The sequence below is a fragment of the Limulus polyphemus genome, unplaced genomic scaffold (genome assembly GCF_000517525.1).
Source record: "Limulus polyphemus unplaced genomic scaffold, Limulus_polyphemus-2.1.2 Scaffold778, whole genome shotgun sequence".
In the NCBI taxonomy this organism is placed as follows: Eukaryota; Metazoa; Arthropoda; class Merostomata; order Xiphosura; family Limulidae; genus Limulus; species Limulus polyphemus.
Genome location: NW_013666388.1, coordinates 291,568 through 302,254, shown reverse-complemented (window position 1 = coordinate 302,254; position 10,687 = coordinate 291,568).

Below are 10,687 nucleotides of genomic sequence, written 5' to 3'. Positions count from 1 at the left end.
TTTTCTTTTAATAGTGTTTTTAATGAAGATGGTGAAACGAACAAAAATAGCGTCATTTCTTTTTCCTTTGTCATTTTGAACTTCTTAATTTAAAGTGATAAAAACATCTAGCGCTTATTTAGAATAAGTTATGATACTTTATCCGATACTATCCTTTCCACATCTTTAAATAAACCCCTAAACCAAAACTCAAAACATCTAGCGCTTATTAGAATAAGTTATGATACTTTATCCGATACTATCCTTTCCACATCTTTAAATAAACCCCTAAACCAAAACTCAAAACATCTAGCGCTTATTAGAATAAGTTATGATACTTTATCCGATACTATCCTTTCCACATCTTTAAATAAACCCCTAAACCAAAACTCAAAACATCTAGCGCTTATTAGAATAAGTTATGATACTTTATCCGATACTATCCTTTCCACATATTTAAATAAACCCCTAAACCAAAACTCAAAACATCTAGCGCTTATTTAGAATAAGTTATGATACTTTATCCGATACTATCCTTTCCACATCTTTAAATAAACCCCTAAACCAAAACTCAAAACATCTAGCGCTTATTTAGAATAAGTTATGATACTTTATCCGATACTATCCTTTCCACATTTTAAATAAACCCCTAAACCAAAACTCACCACGAGTGTTCTATACATGTCTCTTTTCCGTGAGATACCATGAATAAGAGCCCTACTGGACAACAAAAACAATTGATATATTAACGAGGATTACTGAAGAAGTTTTTTTGTTGTTTTTTGCGAACATCACAAAGTAGCCGACTATTAAGTTCGTGTTTGTGACAGGTTCTTATCAGATTGACTTTGGAGCAACTTAGGCTTAATACTCGGTGGTAAAGCTTATCAAAAGCAAAAACGAAACAAATCCCGCAGAAGAATGTAAGAAATATATTTTGATTTTTTTATTAGAGATTTCTCGATTTCATCTTTCCTTATGGTAGTATTTCTGCTACCCGATAAAATCGGCAAGTTGGTCTGAAAGTTGATATAAAAATATCAGAACAGGAAGTAACTGTTACTTTGCTTGCTAAAAAATCTTCTCATGATAAGCAATCCGTGCAAGACACAACTGATATACTGAATATTTTAGAATATTGTAATTAACTGTTCTATTAAGTAACGTGTACAAATGATAAAACTACAGATACTAAGCTTGGTGTAATACTTGAGAAAAAAAAATCCCCCTTCTCTTATAATTAAAGCGTATTCAAACCCCAACACAAATCCTAGAACTTTCAGGAGTGCGGTTTTAAATTCCATTTCTTCAAGAGTCCTTAATCCTTCGTTTGCGGCTTGTGTAAATCTGCCTACCACCCCATGCGCAAAGATTCGTGTTTTTTTGCGGCGGGCCATTCAAAATATTGCGCGCAAAGTGCATTATATGATGACAACCCGCAGTTGGAGAATTAAAAGTCGGTTTAGATAAGCATGAATTAATCGTGAATATGAATATTAAATAATTACCAGTTATAATTCTGTTTGAAAATGCCCACTCCGGTAAGCTTATGGGCTTATAAAACTAAATTTGTTGTTCGATCTCTGCCTTGGGCACAGAATATCCCATTGTGCAGCTTTGCCTTTAAAAATAAATAAAAACTTGAAATGCACTTGTAACGATTGACAAACAAATATTCCTTGTTTGGTGAATTTTGTTCAAAGCTACTCAAGGGCTATCTAGGCTTAACCATCTCTAATTTTGAAGTGATAGACTAAAGTACTCAAGGGCTATCTAGGCTTAACCGTCTCTAATTTTGAAGTGATAGACTAAAGTACTCAAGGGCTATCTAGGCTTAACTGTTTCTAATTTTGAAGTGATAGACTAAAGCTACTCAAAAGCTATCTAGGCTTAACCGTCTCTAATTTTGAAGTGATAGACTAAAGAGATGACAGATAGTTAACACTACCTACTGCCTAATTTTTGGCTACTCTTGTCAGATTAAATACTGAGATTTGACTGTAACACTTATAACGCACCCACAATACCAAGTGCGTAGCGAGATTTGTTTTTGGCTATAACAAGGCGCAAACCGCAGAACTTCAGAAGTTTTTGAACGCCGCTAGGTGGCAAACTATCGGAATTCATCAGTACTGATATCCGTGATAAAAACCATAAAAGACGACAGTTCCTTTCTTTGTTTTTTACGGTCTTCTTAATCGTCCATTATACATTTCATGTCATCTTTGAAATCCGTAATGGAAAATAATAGAGGAATGTGTAAAAACAACAACATTTACATTAGTCCTTATACTTGGACTTTCACATTTTCAATTCTATTTACACTTGATGACATAACCAGCGGCATTACTGTTGAGTATTGCATTTCCAATAATATTTTTATGTACGTAGGTATTGCATATTCAATGGTACTTATACTTGGATATTACATTTTTGTAATAGTACTTAAACTTGTGCATTATATATCCAGCAGTACCTTCTATGGTTTGTATATTCTTTGTTAATAAGGTTTTTGATTTTCAAAGGTGTTTATACATCATTTTTGTATGCTTAATTGTACTTAAACTTGTGCATTATATATCCAGCAGCACCTTCTATGGATTGTATATTCTTTGTTAATAAGGTTTTTGATTTTCAAAGGTGTTTATACTTCATTTTTGTATGCTTAATGGTACTTAGGCTTGGGTGCTACATATTCAATGATATATATATACTTGGACACTGCATATTAAAATAACTGCAATATCTCAGAACAGAGAATTAACTAATAAGATATAATGTATACATCTTGGATAAATATTGGGTAAATTTTTTCCATACTGTTTAAATAGCCGGTATTCACTTTCGAGCAAATAAGCACATTACTTCATTTTAAACCACATATCCAGTTTCTACTGCTGTCCATTACACAATTCTCCAGTTTCTATTACTGTCCGTTACACAATTCTCCAGTTTCTACTACCGCCCGTTACACAATTAGTAGAAACTGGAGAATTGTGTAACGGACAGTAGTAGAAACTGGAGACCGCCCGTTACACAGTTCTTCAGTTTCTATTACTGTCCATTAAACAGTTTTCCAGTTTCTACTACTGTCCATTACACAGTCCTCCAATTTCTACTACTGTCCATTACACAGCTCTCCTGTTTCTACTACTGTCCATTACACAGTTTTCTAGTTTATACTATGTCCATTACACAATTCTCCAGTTTCTACTACTGTCCATTACACAGCTCTCCAGTTTCTACTACTGTCCATTACACAGTTCTCCTGTTTATACCACTGTCTATTGCACAGTTCTCCAGTTTCTATTACTGTCCATTACACAGTTCTTCAGTTTCCATTACTGTCCATTACACAGTTCTCCAGTTTCTATTACTGTCCATTACACAGTTCTCCAGTTTCTACTACTGTCCATTACACAGTTCTCCAGTTTCTACTACTGTCTATTACACAGTTCTCCAGTGTAGAAAAGTTGATTAAAACTGATGCATTTGTACATCACAAATAGTCATACCAAGTTGGAAGAAGATACACCTAGGGAATATAATTACACTATTGAATAACAAAAAAGAACAACACGAGCTTTCTTGAATGATATAATTAATGATGGATTTTTATAAATTTTGCACATAAAAGTCTATCGATATGTTTTTACTGCGCGATTGTTTACATTTTATAAATAAGAATTTTGAGTTCTTCTAAACAAAACGAATCTTTCTTCTCACCGTACTATAGAATTTACTCAATTGAAAGAAAACAATACGTCTACTACTGATATAACTGCTATCATTAACGTTTTTTCATGGTAGGATTTTGTATTACATTTAAACAGCTGATATATTTTTTTGATTCCTTACAGATGAAACAAACGGCGCCTTAAATGTTTCTAGTAACACAGACTGTTCGGGGGGGTGCGCCCATCCCGTTGACCCTTTGGTGTGTAGTCAGTTGCAAAACAGGGGCTGTGAAGAAAAATTCCTTCGGTGCTGTCTTGCTAAAATATTTCCGTTGGTAACACTCGTGGAAACTTCTGCTCTATTGCTAACAGATAGCGACGGAGTGACGGTTCCTGCTTCTGGTGGAGCCACTGGTGATAGTCTGTCTTTGGGAATTAGGATAGACCCATCATCGCCAGCAGTGGATATGAATGTTCGTTGTCCGGGTATTTGTATTCAATCCGAATTTTTACTTTTTTGTAAAAAGGTCATAGATAGTGGAGATTGTAAGCATGGAAAGACATGTTGTGCGACTAACAATGATAATGAGATGTCTGCATCCATGATATCTGAAGTAATAACATCACCGCCAGAATCACAATGTCACGGAACTTGTGTAGCACCCCTGTTTAGCTCTCTGTGTGACAACGTTAGTTCTGTTTACTATTGTCCGTCAGGTGGACATTGTTGCATTAACCAGTTTCCTTCCTCCATCACCACCACAATGGCGTCTACTGGACCGTGTCTTGGAACCTGTATTCCTACCTTCTTGAGTGGTGTATGTAACAAGCCAGCTGAGCTGGTTGTCAAGACGACTGACTGTGCTACCGGAACCATTTGTTGCATCACCCCCAATCAAGAAGACCAAGCACTATACGAAAGCTTAACTGGGCACCTGACTACGCCACTTTTTGAAGAATCCCTTTCCACCAACGGGGAGCCAGAAGAGCGTCCTATTTCTTCAAGCGAACATCCGCCTTTGTGTCCTGGACCTTGTCTATCAAGATTTTTAAAGTTTGCTTGCTTTGGTAACAACGCCATCTATTCGGGGTTCAGATGTTTGAAGGAAGGACAGGTCTGTTGTGCTCCCCTGGCGGAAATTAATCGTTTTGAACAAGCTCTCCAATCGAGCAATGGAAGTTTGGTACTGGGTAATTTTTCAGCTGCTGATCGTAAGTAACTTACTTTTGTGAACGTCAATAAATCAGATAAAAAATATTGCTAAAAAATTATATGTAACGTGTTTCACACTTTACACATTAGTTTTCACCCAGATCCTTGAAATATCCTTGAAAGTTTAATACTGTATTTACTAATCTGGACATGAATTAACGATGACTTCTCTCTTTTCAGAAGATAATCAACCACATATCTGTGGGGTAAAGGGAGCAGAAAAGCGAGAAGAGCGGGTAGTTGGAGGTTTTGACTCTGAGGCCGGAGAATGGTGCTGGCAGGTAAAAAACGTTCGTGCAACATCAAACTCTGTATGACACGGAATTGTTTTGCACACACTACTACTGGGGATTTCTTGTCTACTTTATATTAGGAAATGTGTAATTTCACTCGATTTATTGTCAGTACGTGATCTCCCACCACCCACCTCTATTGAAAGATATAAAAATAAACTTGTAACCTGAGGGATCATAACAAAGTGTATAAAAGCCAGATGTTTTAACTATATCAGGCTTCTTTCTGCACGCGACGAACCGTCTTGTATGAAGTTAAGGGAGAGCTGTGTTTCGTGTTCGTTACTAATACACACACCAGTGTTGTCGACAAACACGTGCTTAGGCTTGACAGTGTGTGTATTTAAATGAGAAAGACTGTTGTTCGCTAATAAATTATTTTGATTAGAGACTAATGCTAGTAGACGGTATATTAGGCTAGAATTTGATTAAGTAGTAACCTTGGGAAATTGCTATTTGTTTTAACAGATTAAGAGAGCCTGATATTGATATTAGTATGAGTACTAACGCTTCGCGTTAGTCTGCTTACCACCTCATGCGTAAAGATTCGCGAATTTTTGCAGCAGGCCATTCAAAATGTTGCGCGCAAAATGCTTGCATCATATGATGTCAACCGCAGTTGAAGGGTTAATAGTACTTTAAGCCAATTCTCAGATGCAAACTAAGTTATAATTTTAAAACTTACATGACTAGTCTACAATTTTTTTTCCTTGCTTATTCAATTCACGTTTTTCCAATTCGGCTTACCCAGGAGTTCATGGCTGTATTACTGAATTCCTGAGGAATCCGAATTGACCCAACATAGAGTCAACAATAAAGCTTTATTTTTGGAAGGAAAATTCTACCAACTTTTTAAACATGATCAAAATCTTTACTGAGAATTACAAACAATTATATCTTGAACCTTGGACTTTTCGGTATACATCCTGGCCCGCTATCTACTAGGCCACGTCCAGCCCACTATAAGTATGTAGTGTGAAGAAAGTGCTTTATTGAGAAATAGGGCCTTTCTAGTAAGGATTTCAATGTGGACGACCAGTTACCACATCTGGTCCTGATTTTGCTGTGATCGTATTCCCCCTCCCAAACCCCACCCACCTTAAAAAGAAAAATAGCACCTACTTCCAACTCTTGAGCTACTCTTGTTTAACCGAAAAGTGGGATTGTACCATCACTATTTTAACGCGCCCGCGCAAACAGCGTGCGAACCAAGGACTTTTGGGTCCACAGGAGGGCATGCTAAACACTAGGTAACGCCCCTTCGATGCAAGGGCCGCTTTAATTGCTTTTTTGAATTCACTATTTGTTGTATAACTACTAGGTAGATCTATTCATCATCTACTGAGAATAGGGAATGATGAAAACGATTAATCAATTAAGTATCATCAAAATTCTTCTTAACCTTCACAATCCTTTAAGATGTATCTAAAAATGGCTTTTGGGTAACCCTTTTCGTTTGTTATTTGTTATAATTATGTTTAAGTGGTCAACATTAACAAATTATTACATAAATGCAATATAAAGTGTTATATCAGGTGAACTTATACTTTTTTATACAAAACGTTTTATTTTTATGCAGGTAGCATTGATTAACGCCCAAAACCAATATCTGTGCGGTGGCGCTCTAATCGGCCCGCAATGGGTATTGACTGCAGCACACTGCATAACAAAGTAAGTTTTTCACGTATATTTCGTAACAAACTTCAGAATGTTTATTTGTTTGTTGACTTTTTTCGCACAAAGCTACTAGAGCTAGCAGTCCCTAATTTTGAAACGACTGATTAGAGAGAAGGCAGCTAGTCAAACCCCCACCGCAATTTTTGAGCTACTCTTTATCAAAAAATACTGGGATTGACTGTAACATTATAACGCCCCATTCGGCTGAAAGAGTGAACATGTTTGGTGAGGGGGTTCTTACCCGCGTGTCAAAGGGTGTTCTAAAGTAATTGAACGCGCCTGTGTGGACTTTGACGAAAAAAATACAATTATTTGAAGCTCTGGATACAACTGTGATAATCAATAGTGAGACGAAATTTTGTAAATACGTTTGACCTGTTTTGAATATATTATTTTAAAACAAGTAGATTGTGTGCTGTATGTTTATTGTTGAAATTTATCGCCAACAAATCACAGACACCTACTGTAAAGAATCAGGCCCAATAAAAACCTGACACGGCGACCTGCAAATTGAGGATCAAGTGCCATAACCACAAGGCCGTAAATTCCAGAAAGGGAAGACAGCAGCGTTTCTGGTGCTTAAAAACTTCATATTATAATATAACCTGTAAGGGTCAAACGAAATTATAATTTCAACTGTTTCTGACATTATTTTAAATACACGAGTGTACGCTGTTGTCTTAGATTGCCACTTGGAATTGGAAATAATTAAGACTAATTCAAAAACTGCATGTCTCACGTAATAATAATAATAACCCGGCAAAAATAATTTATCTGATATTTTAAGGTATTCAATTTTTATAAAAATACATCACAAGTTTAAAGAAAATGCATTGAAAAGAATTTTCGAACATGTGTAAAGATTTCGTTTTTCTCTCTTACCCAAAACAGGATGGTGACGGACTCGAATAGTTTAATTTACTTTTCTTATGAAGTTATTTACGTTGAATTTAATTAAGGTATTTATATACACATACACGCATGTATATACAAATATACATAAACACACACACATGTATACATAAATAGGTCCATTGTTTAAAATTGCATGTCATATGTGTAAGTAGTGTTCGAGTTGGTAAATAGAGGCGTACTGGTTGAATAGTTAATTTAAAATCAAAAATAAGACAACGAGAGTTCTAAAAACATAAGTACGACTAGTCTGATATATGTTATTTGAAATTTTCTTTAATGCTAAATAAGCAAGCTTCGTGTACTGAAACCTACGTCGACTGTAACATTCACGTGTAAGCCTAAAAAACAACAACAACAAAAAATGAAAACGAGTTAATCATAAACAATCATGAAAGATAAATTATAGTACTTTACGATTATGAGCTTTGATAACTCTGAGACTTGCCATAATGTACCTTGTCAATTAATACCAGTGTCCGGTTATAACGAACAACCCATGATTGGTCTTATAGTTACTTCTTCTGAGAAGTGTATCAGAGCTAATTTAATTTTGTAAAAACTGAAAATTAAATTAATTGTTTTGTTTTTCTACTGTTTTTCCCCTTCTAGTCTTCTAGTGAAATCTTTCATCCGGCGCTTCTTGGAAAATATTTGTAAACACAGAAATTTATCTAAAGCCGTTGCTGTCAAAAAATAATTGGCGCGAAGCTTTACAAACGCCATTAAACTTAGTACAAGCGCGATGAATAATCATAGGATACTAATGAGTTTAGAACTATATTTGAAAACCCTCCTTCTTTTTACAGACTTCAAATTTGGAAATCGTAGAGTAAACCATTATTTGGCAAAATTCTCTGTGTGTGTGTCCATTTATAACTGACGAACCGCTGGACGTATCGTCACCAAACCCGACTTGACATGGAGGGGGAAGGGTAGCGTTTGAATGTAAGTATCAGTAACACAGACGTCACTCTGTTTAGTGTATCAGTAACACAGAATTCACTCTGTTTTGTATTTCAGTAACACAGAATTCACTCTGTTTTGTGTATCAGTAACACAGAATTCACTCTGTTTTGTGTATCAGTAACACAGACGTCACTCTGTTTTGTGTATCAGTAACACAGAATTCGCTCTGTTTTGTGTATCAGTAACACAGAATTCACTCTGTTTGTATTTCAGTAACACAGAATTCACTCTGTTTTGTATTTCAGTAACACAGAATTTGCTCTGTTTTGTATATCAGTAACACAGAATTCACTCTGTTTTGTGTATCATCAACAATGTTTGTTTACTGATTTTTTTTTCCAGGCCGTAAAGCGAACACGTGTTTAGAGAATGGCGATAGAAACGATGTTAAGGATAAATTATAGATCTATATACACCGCTCACCAAATCGATAACTGATACAGACTTGAATAGTAAGATTACCAACCAACTAGACTAAAAAACAAAGCACAGGGCTCCCAGTGGTGAATAGGGGACAAACAGAGTGAATTCTGTGTTACTGATACACAAAACAGAGTGAATTCTGTGTTACTGATACACTAAACAGAGTGAATTCTGTGTTACTGAAATACAAAACAGAGTGAATTCTGTGTTACTGATACACTAAACAGAGTAAATTCTGTGTTACTGATACACAGAACAGAGGGAATTCTGTGCTACTGATACACAAACCAGGGTGAATTCTGTGTTATGGAAATACAAAACAGAGTGAATTCTATGTTACTGAGATACAAAACAGAGTGAATTCTGTGTTACTGATACACAAAACAGAGCTTCAAGAAAGCAAGAGTGAAAGTAAAGAATATGTATAAAATATCTAAACTACTCTATATCTGCCATATCCAATTTCAACAAAGCCCTTCGTCAAATCCCAGGATTCATCAGGCCGGCTGAAGTGCTCAGTAATGGTTGTGACGTTATTGATATTATCAAATTATGAGTCATTTACAACACTCGACTCACAATCTGCAGATCGCGGGTTCGAATCCCAGCACCTAGCTTGCTCGATCTTTCAACCGTGGGGGCGTTATAATGTGACAGTTAATCCCACTTTTCGTTGGCAAAGAATAGTCCAAGAATTGGCAGTGGGCGGTGTTTGACTAGTTTTGTCAACAAAACAAACTTTTTATATTGTTTGAAAGGCTACGTGTTACCAAGCTTGAACGCTAAGTTATAGTGATGAAATAAAAATTCATTGCCTTAATGTGACTTATTCATTAACGTTGTAAATTATAATCCAGCTATAAAAGTCTGTTTCTTTATTTTTTTAAACGCAAAGCTTTGCAATGAGACATGTGTGTTGTACACACCGCACGGTTGTTAGCGTTATAAGCCCTCGAGCTGAACCGCAGGACGTGGCTATAAAAATAAAACAATTACTAAACTATACAACCCGTTGTTGTTGTTTTTTATTTCTTCGATATAAAACCCTAGTTTTTGTTAGAATTTTCATTACTTTGATTAGTAGCAACTAAATCTTTATAGAAGTGAGATTAAGAACAAACCTTTTTTTATTTGGACAGGAATGAAGGTTCTGTTCATTCGTACAAACTCAGTGTTGAGTCATTATTATGCCTTAAACAATATCAATTAGGAGCTGTTTCGTGAAATTTTTAGCGAGGGTGAGAGTAAGCAGTTTATTAGTTAACTCTTGATTATAAAACTTTTATTGAAGATGAAAGTAAACAGGATATTGGTGAGTCCTGATTATAAAACTTTTAGAGAGGGCGAGAAACAACAGTTTTTCGGTGAGTCTTATTATCAGACTTTTAGTGAAGATGAAAGTAAGGAGAATATTGGTGAGTCTTGATTATAAAACTTTTAGAGATGATGAAAGTAAACAGTATATTGGTGAGTCTTAATTATAAAACTTTTAGAGACGATGAAAGTAAACAGTATATTGGTGAGTCTTAATTATAAAACTTTTA